This window comes from Carcharodon carcharias, chromosome 25 (genome assembly GCF_017639515.1).
Source record: "Carcharodon carcharias isolate sCarCar2 chromosome 25, sCarCar2.pri, whole genome shotgun sequence".
Taxonomy (NCBI): domain Eukaryota; kingdom Metazoa; phylum Chordata; class Chondrichthyes; order Lamniformes; family Lamnidae; genus Carcharodon; species Carcharodon carcharias.
The window spans coordinates 5,725,380-5,739,963 of NC_054491.1; positions in this window are offsets into that span (position 1 = coordinate 5,725,380).

The window sequence follows — 14,584 nt, forward strand, 5'->3', positions numbered from 1 at the left end:
TTGCTGTCATTGTGGACAAGGTGACAGTAACAATGATTGCTGTCATTGTGGACAAGGTGACAGTAACAGTGATTGCTGTCATTGTGGACAAGGTGACAGTAACAGTGATTGCTGTCATTGTGGACAAGGTGACGGTAACAGTGATTGCTGTCATTGTGGACAAGGGGAAGCTAACAGTGATTGCTGTCATTGTGGACAAGGTGACAGTAACAGTGATTGCTGTCATTGTGGACAAGGTGATGGTAACAGTGATTGCTGTCATTGTGGACAAGGTGACAGTAACAGTGATTGCTGTCATTGTGGACAAGGTGACAGTAACAGTGATTGCTGTCATTGTGGACAAGGTGACAGTTACAGTGATTGCTGTCATTGTGGACAAGTTGACAGTAACAGTGATTGCTGTCATTGTGGACAAGGTGAGGGTAACAGTGATTGCTGTCATTGTGGACAAGTTGAGGTTAACAGTGATTGCTGTCATTGTGGACAAGGCGACGGTAACAGTGATTGCTGTCATTGTGGACAAGGTGACAGTAACAGTGATTGCTGTCATTGTGGACAAGGTGACAGTAACAGTGATTGCTGTCATTGTGGACAAGGTGACAGTAACAGTGATTGCTGTCATTGTGGACAAGGTGATGGTAACAGTGATTGCTGTCATTGTGGACAAGGTGACAGTAACAGTGATTGCTGTCATTGTGGACAAGGTGACAGTAACAGTGATTGCTGTCATTGTGGACAAGGTGACGATAACAGTGATTGCTGTCATTGTGGACAAGGTGACAGTAACAGTGATTGCTGTCATTGTGGACAAGGTGACAGTAACAGTGATTGCTGTCATTGTGGACAAGGTGACAGTAACAGTGATTGCTGTCATTGTGGACAAGGTGACAGTAACAGTGATTGCTGTCATTGTGGACAAGGTGACAGTAACAGTGATTGCTGTCATTGTGGACAAGGTGACAGTAACAGTGATTGCTGTCATTGTGGACAAGGTGACAGTAACAGTGATTGCTGTCATTGTGGACAAGGTGAGGGTAACAGTGATTGCTGTCATTGTGGACAAGGTGACAGTATCAGTGATTGCTGTCATTGTGGACAAGGTGTCGGTACCAGTGATTGCTGTCATTGAGTACAAGGTGACAATAACGGTGATTGCTGTCATTGTGGACAAGGTGACAGTAACAGTGATTGCTGTCATTGTGGACAAGGTGACAGTAACAGTGATTGCTGTCATTGTGGACAATGTGACAGTAACAGTGATTGCTGTCATTGTGGACAAGGTGACGGTAACAGTGATTGCTGTCATTGTGGACATGGTGACTGTAAGAGTGATTGCTGTCATTGTGGACAAGGTGACAGTAACAGTGATTGCTGTCATTGTGGACAAGGTGACAGTAACAGTGATTGCTGTCATTGTGGACAAGGTGACAGTAACAGTGATTGCTGTCATTGCGGACAAGGTGATGGTAACAGTGATTGCTGTCATTGTGGACAAGGTGACAATAACAGTGATTGCTGTCATTGTGGACAAGGTGACTGTAAGAGTGATTGCTGTCATTGTGGACAAGGTGACAGTAACAGTGATTGCTGTCATTGTGGACAAGGTGACAGTAACAGTGATTGCTGTCATTGTGGACAAGGTGACAGTAACAGTGATTGCTGTCATTGTGGACAAGGTGACAGTAACAGTGATTGCTGTCATTGTGGACAAGGTGACAGTAACAGTGATTGCTGTCATTGTGGACAAGGTGACAGTAACAGTGATTGCTGTCATTGTGGACAAGGTGACAGTAACAGTGATTGCTGTCATTGTGGACAAGGTGACAGTAACAGTGATTGCTGTCATTGTGGACAAGGTGACAGTAACAGTGATTGCTGTCATTGTGGACAAGGTGACAGTAACAGTGATTGCTGTCATTGTGGACAAGGTGACAGTAACAGTGATTGCTGTCATTGTGGACAAGGTGACAGTAACAGTGATTGCTGTCATTGTGGACAAGGTGACAGTAACAGTGATTGCTGTCATTGTGGACAAGGTGACAGTAACAGTGATTGCTGTCATTGTGGACAAGGTGACAGTAACAGTGATTGCTGTCATTGTGGACAAGGTGACAGTAACAGTGATTGCTGTCATTGTGGACAAGGTGACAGTAACAGTGATTGCTGTCATTGTGGACAAGGTGACAGTAACAGTGATTGCTGTCATTGTGGACAAGGTGACAGTAACAGTGATTGCTGTCATTGTGGACAAGGTGACAGGTAACAGTGATTGCTGTCATTGTGGACAAGGTGACAGTAACAGTGATTGCTGTCATTGTGGACAAGGTGACAGTAACAGTGATTGCTGTCATTGTGGACAAGGTGACAGTAACAGTGATTGCTGTCATTGTGGACAAGGTGACAGTAACAGTGATTGCTGTCATTGTGGACAAGGTGACAGTAACAGTGATTGCTGTCATTGTGGACGTGGTGACAGTAACAGTGATTGCTGTCATTGTGGACAAGGTGACAGTAACAGTGATTGCTGTCATTGTGGACAAGGTGCCAGTAACAGTGATTGCTGTCATTGTGGACAAGGTGACAGTAACAGTGATTGCTGTCATTGTGGACAAGGTGACAGTAACAGTGATTGCTGTCATTGTGGACAAGGTAACGGTAACAGTGATTGCTGTCATTGTGGACATGGTGACAGTTACAGTGATTGCTGACATTGTGGACAAGGTGACAGTAACAGTGATTGCTGTCATTGTGGACAGTGGTGAAGGTAACAGTGATTGCTGACATTGTGGACAAGGTGATAGTAACAGTGATTGCTGTCATTGTGGACAAGGTGACAGTAACAGTGATTGCTGTCATTGTGGACAAGGTGACAGTTACAGTGATTGCTGTCATTGTGGACAAGATGACAGTAACAGTGATTGCTGTCATTGTGGACAAGGTGATGGTAACAGTGATTGCTGTCATTGTGGACAAGGTGACGGTAACAGTGATTGCTGTCATTGTGGACAAGTTGACAGTAACAGTGATTGCTGTCATTGTGGACGTGGTGACGGGTAACAGTGATTGGTGACATTGTGGACATGGTGATAGTAACCAGTGATTGCTGTCATTGTGGGCAAGGTGACAGTAACAGTGATTGCTGTCATTGTGGACAAGGTGATGGTAACAGTGATTGCTGTCATTGAGGACCTGGTGACAGTTACAGTGATTGGCTGTCCTTGTGGACAAGGTTACTGTACCCGTGTTTGCTCTCATTGAGGACAAGTTGACGGTAACATGATTGCTGTCATTGAGGACAAGTTGACGGTAACATTGATTGCTGTCATTGAGGACAAGTTGACAGTAACGGTAGTTGCTGTCTTGTGGACAAGGTGACGTTAAAAGTGATTGCTGTCAGTGTGCTTAACGTCACAGTAACAGTGATTGCTGTCATTAAGGGCAAGGTGACATTAACAGTGATTGCTGTCACTGTTGACAAGGTGACAGTAACTGTGATTGCTGTCATTGTGGACAAGGTGACAGTAACAGTGATTGCTGTCATTGCGGACAAGGTGACAGTAACAGTGATTGCTGTCATTGTGGACAAGGTGACAGTAACAGTGATTGCTGTCATTGTGGACAAGGTGACAGTAACAGTGATTGCTGTCATTGTGGACAAGGTGACAGTAACAGTGATTGCTGTCATTGTGGTAAGGGTGACAGTAACTGTGATTGCTGTCATTGTGGACAAGGTGACAGTAACAGTGATTGCTGTCATTGTGGATAAGATGACAGTAACAGTGATTGCTGTCATTGAGGACAAGGTGACAGTAACAGTGATTGCTGTCAATGTCGGCAAGGTGACAGTAACAGTGATTGCTGTCATTGTGGACAAGGTGACAGTAACAGTGATTGCTGTCATTGTGGACAAGGTGACAGTAACAGTGATTGCTGTCATTGTGGACAAGGTGACAGTAACAGTGATTGCTGTCATTGTGGACAAGGTGACAGTAACAGTGATTGCTGTCATTGTGGACAAGGTGACAGTAACAGTGATTGCTGTCATTGTGGACAAGGTGACAGTAACAGTGATTGCTGTCATTGTGGACAAGGTGACAGGTAACAGTGATTGCTGTCATTGTGGACAAGGTGACAGTAACAGTGATTGCTGTCATTGTGGACAAGGTGACAGTAACAGTGATTGCTGTCATTGTGGACAAGGTGACAGTAACAGTGATTGCTGTCATTGTGGACAAGGTGACAGTAACAGTGATTGCTGTCATTGTGGACAAGGTGACAGTAACAGTGATTGCTGTCATTGTGGACAAGGTGACAGTAACAGTGATTGCTGTCATTGTGGACAAGGTGACAGTAACAGTGATTGCTGTCATTGTGGACAAGGTGACAGTAACAGTGATTGCTGTCATTGTGGACAAGGTGACAGTAACAGTGATTGCTGTCATTTTGTATTAGATGACAGTAACAGTGATTGCTGTCATTGTGGACAAGGTGACAGTAACAGTGATTGCTGTCAATGTGGACAAGGTGACAGTAACAGTGATTGCTGTCATTGTGGACAAGGTGAGGGTAACAGTGATTGCTGTCATTGTGGACAAGGTGATGGTAACAGTGATTGCTGTCATTGTGGAGAATGTGACGGTAACAGTGATTGCTGTCATTGAGGATAAGGTGACAGTAACAGTGATTGCTGTCATTGTGGACAAAGTGTCAGTAACAGTGATTGCTGTCATTGTGGACAAGGTGACAGTAACAGTGATTGCTGTCATTGTGGACAAGGATTTGGGAACAGTGATTGCTGTCATTGTGAACTAGGTGACGGTAACAGTGATAGCTCTCATTGTGGACAAGCTGGTGCGAACCGTGATTGCTGTCATTGTGGACAACGTGATACTAACAGTGATTGCTGTCATTGTGGACAAGGTGACGTAACAGTGATTGCTGTCATTGTGACAAAGTGATGTAACAGTGTTTGCTGTCACTGTGGTCAAGGTCACAGTTACCGTGATTGCTGTCATTGTGGACCAAGTGACAGTAACAGTGATTGCTGTCATTGTGGACAAGGTGACAGTAACAGTGATTGCTGTCATTGTGGACAACGTGACAGTAACAGTGATTGCTGTCATTGTGGACAACCTGACTCTAACAGTGATTACTGTCATTGAGGACAAGGTGAAGGTAACAGTGATTGCTGTCATTGTGGACAAGGCAAAGTTAACAGTCATTGCTGTCATTGTGGACAAGGTGATACTAACAGTGATTGCTGTCATTGTGGACAAGGTGACAGTAACAGTGATTGCTGTCATTGTGGACAAGGTGACAGTAACAGTGATTGCTGTCATTGTGGACAAGGTGACAGTAACAGTGATTGCTGTCATTGTGGACAAGTTGACGGTAACAGTGATTGCTGTCATTGTGGACAAGGTGACAGTAACAGTGATTGCTGTCATTGTGGACAAGGTGATAGTAACAGTGATTGCTGTCATTGTGGACAAGGTGACAGTAACAGTGATTGCTGTCATTGTGGACAAGGTGACAGTAACAGTGATTGCTGTCATTGTGGACAAGGTGATGGGAACAGTGATTGCTGTCATTGTGGACAAGGTGACAGTAACAGTGATTGCTGTCATTGTGGACAAGGTGACAATAACAGTGATTGCTGTCATTGTGGACAAGGTGACAATAACAGTGATTGCTGTCATTGTGGACAAGGTGACAGTAACAGTGATTGCTGTCATTGTGGACAAGGTGACAGTAACAGTGATTGCTGTCATTGTGGACAAGGTGAAGGTAACAGTGATTGCTGTCATTGTGGACAAGGTGACAGTAACAGTGATTGCTGTCATTGTGGACAAGGTGACAGTAACAGTGATTGCTGTCATTGTGGACAAGGTGACAGTAACAGTGATTGCTGTCATTGTGGACAAGGTGACAGGTAACAGTGATTGCTGTCATTGTGGACAAGGTGTCAATAACAGTGATTGCTGTCATTGTGGACAAGTTGTCAATAACAGTGATTGCTGTCATTGTGGACAGGGTGACAATAACAGAGATTGCTGTCATTGTGGACAAGGTGACAGTAACAGTGATTGATGTCATTGTGGACAAGGTGACAATATCAATGATTGCTGTCATTGTGGACAAGGTGACAGTAACAGTGATTGCTGTCATTGTGGACAAGGTGTCAATAACAGTGATTGCTGTCATTGTGGACAAGGTGACAGTAGCAGTGATTGCTGTCATTGTGGACAAGGTGACAATAACAGTGATTGCTGTCATTGTGGACAAGGTGATGGTAACAGTGATTGCTGTCATTGTGGACAAGGTGACAGTAACAGTGATTGCTGTCATTGTGGACAAGGTGACAGTAACAGTGATTGCTGTCATTGTGGACAAGGTGACAGTAACAGTGATTGCTGTCATTGTGGACATGGTGACAGTAACAGTGATTGCTGTCATTGTGGACAAGGTGACAGTAACAGTGATTGCTGTCATTGTGGACAAGGTGACAGTAACAGTGATTGCTGTCATTGTGGACAAGGTGACAGTAACAGTGATTGCTGTCATTGTGGACAAGGTGACAGTAACAGTGATTGCTGTCATTGTGGACAAGGTGACAAACTGTGATTGCTGTCATTGTGGACAAGGTGACAGTAACAGTGATTGCTGTCATTGTGGACAAGGTGACGATAACAGTGATTGCTGTCATTGTGGACAAGGTGATGGGAACAGTGATTGCTGTCATTGTGGACAAGGTGAAGGTAACAGTGATTGCTGTCATTGTGGACAAGGTGACAGTAACAGTGATTGCTGTCATTGTGGACAAGGTGACAGTAACAGTGATTGCTGTCATTGTGGACAAGGTGACAGTAACAGTGATTGCTGTCATTGTGGACAAGGTGAAGGTAACAGTGATTGCTGTCATTGTGGACAAGGTGACAGTAACAGTGATTGCTGTCATTGTGGACAAGTTGACAGTAACAGTGATTGCTGTCATTGTGGACATGGTGACGGTAACAGTGATTGCTGTCATTGTGGACAAGGTGTCAGTAGCAGTGATTGCTGTCATTGAGGACAAGTTGACAGTAACAGTGATTGCTGTCATTGTGGACAAGGTGAGGGTAACAGTGATTGCTGTCATTGTGGGCAAGGTGACCGTAACAGTGATTGCTGTCATTGTGGACAAGGTGACAGTAACAGTGATTGCTGTCATTGTGGACAAGGTGACAGTAACAGTGATTGCTGTCATTGTGGACAAGGTGACTGTAACAGTGATTGCTGTCATTGTGGACAAGGTGACAGTAACAGTGATTGCTGTCATTGTGGACAAGGTGACAGTAACAGTGATTGCTGTCATTGTGGACAAGGTGACAGTAACAGTGATTGCTGTCATTGTGGACAAGGTGACAGTAACAGTGATTGCTGTCATTGTGGACAAGGTGACAGTAACAGTGATTGCTGTCATTGAGACAAGGTGACAGTAACAGTGATTGCTGTCATTGAGGACAAGGTGACAGTAACAGTGATTGCTGTCATTGTGGACAAGGTGACAGTAACAGTGATTGCTGTCATTGTGGACAAGGTGACAGTAACAGTGATTGCTGTCATTGTGGACAAGGTGACAGTAACAGTGATTGCTGTCATTGTGGACATTGTGACAGTAACAGTGATTGCTGTCATTGTGGACAAGGTGACAGTAACAGTGATTGCTGTCATTGAGAACAATGTGATATTAACAGTGACAGCTGTCATTGTGGACATGGTGACAGTAACAGTGATTGCTGTCATTGCGGACAAGGTGTCGGTACCAGTGATTGCTGTCATTGAGAACAATGTCTACTAACAGTGATTGCTGTCATTGTGGATATGGTGACAGTAACCGTGATTGCTGTCATTGAGGACAAGTTGACAGTAACAGTGATTGCTGTCATTGAGGAAAAGTTGACAGTAATGGTGATTGCTGTCATTGTGGACAAGGTGACAGTAACAGTGATTGCTGTCATTGTGGACAAGGTGACGTTAAAAGTGATTGCTGTCACTGTGGTCAAGGTCACAGTAACAGTGATTGCTGTCATTGAGGACAAGGTGACAGTAACAGTGATTGCTGTCATTGTGCACGTGGTGACAGTAACAGTGCTTGCTGTCATTGTGGGTATGGTGACAGTAACAGTGATTGCTGTCATTGTGTACAAGGTGACAGTAACTGTGATTGCTGTCATTGTGTACAAGGTGACAGTAACTGTGATTGCTGTCATTGTCTACAAGGTGACGGTAACAGTGATTGCTGTCATTGTGTACAAGGTGACAGTAACTGTGATTGCTGTCATTGTGTACAAGGTGACAGTAACTGTGATTGCTGTCAATGTGTACAAGGTGACATTAACTGTGATTGCTGTCATTGTGGACAAGGTGACATTTACTGTGATTGCTGTCACTGTTGACAAGGTGACAGTAACTGTGATTGCAGTAACTGAGTACAAGGTGACAGTGACAGTGATTGCTGTCATTGCGGACAAGGTGATTCTAACAGTGATTGCTATCATTGTGGACAAGTTGACGGTAACAGTGATTGCTGTCATTTTGGACAAGTTGACAGTAACAGTGATTGCTGTCATTTTGGACAAGTTGACAGTAACAGTGATTGCTGTCATTGTGGACAAGCTGATACTAACAGTGATTGCTGTCATTGTGGACAAGGTGATGGTAGCAGTGATTGCTGTCATTGTGGACAAGCTGATACTAACAGTGATTGCTGTCATTGTGGACAAGGTGATGGTAGCAGTGATTGCTGTCATTGTGGACAAGGTGACAGTAACAGTGATTGCTGTCATTGTAGACAAGGTGATGGTAGCAGTGATTGCTGTCATTGTGACAAGGTGATACTAACAGTGATTGCTGTCATTGTGGACAAAGTGATGGTAACAGTGATTGCTGTCATTGTGGACAAGATGACAGTAACAATGATTGCTGTCATTGTAGACAAGGTGATGGTAACTGTGATTGCTGTCATTGTGGACAAGGTGACAGTAACAGTGATTGCTGTCATTGTGTTCAAGGTGATGGTAACAGTGATTGCTGTCATTGTGGACAAAGTGATGGTAACAGTGATTGCTGTGATTGTGGACAAGGTGACAGTAACATTGATGGCTGTCTTTGAGGACAAGGTGAATGTGACGGTGATTGCTGTCATTGAGGACATGGTGACAGTAAAAATGATTGCTGTCATTGTGGACAAGGTGACAATAACGGTGATTGCTGTCATTGAGGACAAGTTGACGGTAACAGTGATTGCTATCATTGTGGACAAGTTGACGGTAACAGTGATTGCTGTCATTGTGGACAAGGTGACAGTAACAGTGATTGCTCTCATTGTGGACAAGGTGATAGTAACAGTGATTGCTGTCATTGTGGACAAGGTGACAGTAACAGTGATTGCTGTCATTGTGGACAAGGTGATACTAACAGTGATTGCTGTCATTGTGGACAAGTTGACGGTAACAGTTATTGCTATAATTGTGGATGTGGTGACAGTTACAGTGATTGCTGTCATTGTGGACAAGGTGACAGTAACAGTGATTGCTGTCATTGTGCACAAGATGACAGTAACAGTGATTGCTGTAATTGTGGACAAGGTGAAGGTAACAGTGATTGCTGTTATTGTGGAAAAGGTGACTAAATTGGTGATTGCTGTAATTGTGGAAAAAGTGACGGTAACGGTGATTGCTGTGTGTCTGGACATGGTGTTGGTAAAAGTGATTGCTGTCATTAAGGACAAGGTGACAGTAACGGTGATTGCTGTCATTGTGGACGTGGTGACAGTAACAGTGATTGCTGTCTTTGTGGACAAGATGACGGTAACTGTGCTTGCTGTCATTGTGGACAAGGTGACAGTAACAGTGATTGCTGTCATTGTGGACAAGGTGCCAGTTACAGTGATTGCTGTCATTGTGGACAAGGTGACAGTAACAGTGATTGCTGTCATTGTGGACAAGGTGACAGTAACAGTGATTGCTGTCATTGTGGACAAGTTGACGGTAACAGTGATTGCTATAATTGTGGACATGGTGACAGTTACAGTGATTGGTGACATTGTGGACAAGGTGACAGTAACAGTGATTGCTGTCATTGTGGACGTGGTGATGGTAACAGTGATTGGTGACATTGTGGACAAGGTGATAGTAACAGTGATTGCTGTCATTGTGGGCAAGGTGACAGTAACAGTGATTGCTGTCATTGTGGACAAGGTGATGGTAACAGTGATTGCTGTCATTGTGGACAAGGTGACAGTAACAGTGATTGCTGTCATTGTGGACAAGGTGTTGGTAACAGTGATTGCTGTCATTGTGGACAAGGTGAGGGTAACAGTGATTGCTGTCATTGTGGACAAGTTGACAGTAACAGTGATTGCTATAATTGTGGACGTGGTGACGGTAACAGTGATTGGTGACATTGTGGACATGGTGATAGTAACAGTGATTGCTGTCATTGTGGGCAAGGTGACAGTAACAGTGATTGCTGTCATTGTGGACAAGGTGATGGTAACAGTGATTGCTGTCATTGAGGACATGGTGACAGTAACAGTGATTGCTGTCGTTGTGGACAAGGTTACTGTAACCGTGTTTGCTCTCATTGAGGACAAGTTGACGGTAACAGTGATTGCTGTCATTGAGGACAAGTTGACGGTAACATTGATTGCTGTCATTGAGGACAAGTTGACAGTAACGGTAGTTGCTGTCATTGTGGACTAGGTGACGTTAAAAGTGATTGCTGTCAGTGTGGTCAAGGTCACAGTAACAGTGATTGCTGTCATTAAGGGCAAGGTGACATTAACAGTGATTGCTGTCACTGTTGACAAGGTGACAGTAACTGTGATTGCTGTCATTGTGGACAAGGTGACAGTAACTGTGATCGCTATCATTGAGGACAAGGTGACAGAACTTTGATTGCTGACATTGTGGACAAGGTGATACTATCAGTGATTTCTGTCATTGTGGACAAGGTGACAATAACAATGTTTGCTGTCATTGAGTACAAGGTGACAATAATAGTTATTGCTGTCATTGAGGACAAGGTGACAGTAACAGTAATTGCAGTCATTGAGGACAAGGTGACAGTAACAGTGATTGCTGTCATTGTGGACAATGTGACAGTAACAGTGATTACTGTCATTGTGGACAAGGTAACGGTAACAGTGATTGCTGTCATTTTGGACATGGTGACTGTAAGAGAGATGGCTGTCATTGAGGGCAAGGTGACAATAACGGTGAATGCTGTCATTGTGGACAAGGTGACAATAACAGTGATTGCTGTCATTGTGGACAATGTGACAGTAACAGTGATTGCTGTCATTGCGGACATTGTGATGGTAAAAGTGTTTGCTGTCATTGTGGACAAGGTGATGGAAACAGTGATTGCTGTCATTGTGGAAAAGGTGACAGTAACAGTGATTGCTGTCATTGTGGAAAAGGTGACAGTAACAGTGATTGCTGTCATTGAGTACAAGGTGACAGTAACAGTGATTGCTGTCATTGAGGACAAGTTGTCAGTAACGGTGATTGCTGTCATTGTGGACAAGGTGACGTTAAAAGTGATTGCTGTCACTGTGGTCAAGGTCACAGTTACAATGATTGCTGTCATTGTGTACAAGGTGACAGTAACTGTGATTGCTGTCATTGTGTACAAGGTGACAGTAACTGTGATTGCTGTCATTGTGTACCAGGTGACGGTAACAGTGATTGCTGTCATTGTGTACAAGGTGACAGTAACTGTGATTGCTGTCATTGTGTACAAGGTGACAGTAACTGTGATTGCTGTCATTGTCTACAAGGTGACGGTAACAGTGATTGCTGTCATTGTGTACAAGGTGACAGTAACTGTGATTGCTGTCATTGTGTACAAGGTGACAGTAACTGTGATTGCTGTCAATGTGTACAAGGTGACAGTAACTGTGATTGCTGTCATTGTGGACAAGGTGACATTTACTGTGATTGCTGTCACTGTTGACAAGGTGACAGTAACTGTGATTGCAGTAACTGAGTACAAGGTGACAGTGACAGTGATTGCTGTCATTGCGGACAAGGTGATTCTAACAGTGATTGCTATCATTGTGGACAAGTTGACGGTAACAGTGATTGCTGTCATTTTGGACAAGTTGACAGTAACAGTGATTGCTGTCATTTTGGACAAGTTGACAGTAACAGTGATTGCTGTCATTGTGGACAAGCTGATACTAACAGTGATTGCTGTCATTGTGGACAAGGTGATGGTAGCAGTGATTGCTGTCATTGTGGACAAGCTGATACTAACAGTGATTGCTGTCATTGTAGACAAGGTGATGGTAGCAGTGATTGCTGTCATTGTGGACAAGGTGACAGTAACAGTGATTGCTGTCATTGTAGACAAGGTGATGGTAGCAGTGATTGCTGTCATTGTGACAAGGTGATACTAACAGTGATTGCTGTCATTGTGGACAAAGTGATGGTAACAGTGATTGCTGTCATTGTGGACAAGATGACAGTAACAATGATTGCTGTCATTGTAGACAAGGTGATGGTAACTGTGATTGCTGTCATTGTGGACAAGGTGACAGTAACAGTGATTGCTGTCATTGTGTTCAAGGTGATGGTAACAGTGATTGCTGTCATTGTGGACAAAGTGATGGTAACAGTGATTGCTGTGATTGTGGACAAGGTGACAGTAACATTGATGGCTGTCTTTGAGGACAAGGTGAATGTGACGGTGATTGCTGTCATTGAGGACATGGTGACAGTAAAAATGATTGCTGTCATTGTGGACAAGGTGACAATAACGGTGATTGCTGTCATTGTGGACAAGTTGACGGTAACAGTGATTGCTATCATTGTGGACAAGTTGACGGTAACAGTGATTGCTGTCATTGTGGACAAGGTGACAGTAACAGTGATTGCTCTCATTGTGGACAAGGTGATAGTAACAGTGATTGCTGTCATTGTGGACAAGGTGACAGTAACAGTGATTGCTGTCATTGTGGACAAGGTGATACTAACAGTGATTGCTGTCATTGTGGACAAGTTGACGGTAACAGTTATTGCTATAATTGTGGATGTGGTGACAGTTACAGTGATTGCTGTCATTGTGGACAAGGTGACAGTAACAGTGATTGCTGTCATTGTGCACAAGATGACAGTAACAGTGATTGCTGTAATTGTGGACAAGGTGAAGGTAACAGTGATTGCTGTTATTGTGGAAAAGGTGACTAAATTGGTGATTGCTGTAATTGTGGAAAAAGTGACGGTAACGGTGATTGCTGTGTGTCTGGACATGGTGTTGGTAAAAGTGATTGCTGTCATTAAGGACAAGGTGACAGTAACGGTGATTGCTGTCATTGTGGACGTGGTGACAGTAACAGTGATTGCTGTCTTTGTGGACAAGATGACGGTAACTGTGCTTGCTGTCATTGTGGACAAGGTGACAGTAACAGTGATTGCTGTCATTGTGGACAAGGTGCCAGTTACAGTGATTGCTGTCATTGTGGACAAGGTGACAGTAACAGTGATTGCTGTCATTGTGGACAAGTTGACGGTAACAGTGATTGCTATAATTGTGGACATGGTGACAGTTACAGTGATTGGTGACATTGTGGACAAGGTGACAGTAACAGTGATTGCTGTCATTGTGGACGTGGTGATGGTAACAGTGATTGGTGACATTGTGGACAAGGTGATAGTAACAGTGATTGCTGTCATTGTGGGCAAGGTGACAGTAACAGTGATTGCTGTCATTGTGGACAAGGTGACAGTTACAGTGATTGCTGTCATTGTGGACAAGGTGACAGTAACAGTGATTGCTGTCATTGTGGACAAGGTGATGGTAACAGTGATTGCTGTCATTGTGGACAAGTTGACGGTAACAGTGATTGCTGTCATTGTGGACAAGTTGACAGTAACAGTGATTGCTATAATTGTGGACGTGGTGACGGTAACAGTGATTGGTGACATTGTGGACATGGTGATAGTAACAGTGATTGCTGTCATTGTGGGCAAGGTGACAGTAACAGTGATTGCTGTCATTGTGGACAAGGTGATGGTAACAGTGATTGCTGTCATTGAGGACATGGTGACAGTAACAGTGATTGCTGTCGTTGTGGACAAGGTTACTGTAACCGTGTTTGCTCTCATTGAGGACAAGTTGACGGTAACAGTGATTGCTGTCATTGAGGACAAGTTGACGGTAACATTGATTGCTGTCATTGAGGACAAGTTGACAGTAACGGTAGTTGCTGTCATTGTGGACAAGGTGCCGTTAAAAGTGATTGCTGTCAGTGTGGTCAAGGTCACAGTAACAGTGATTGCTGTCATTAAGGGCAAGGTGACATTAACAGTGATTGCTGTCACTGTTGACAAGGTGACAGTAACTGTGATTGCTGTCATTGTGGACAAGGTGACAGTAACTGTGATCGCTATCATTGAGGACAAGGTGACAGAACTTTGATTGCTGACATTGTGGACAAGGTGATACTATCAGTGATTTCTGTCAATGTGGACAAGGTGACAATAACAATGTTTGCTGTCATTGAGTACAAGGTGACAATAATAGTTATTGCTGTCAT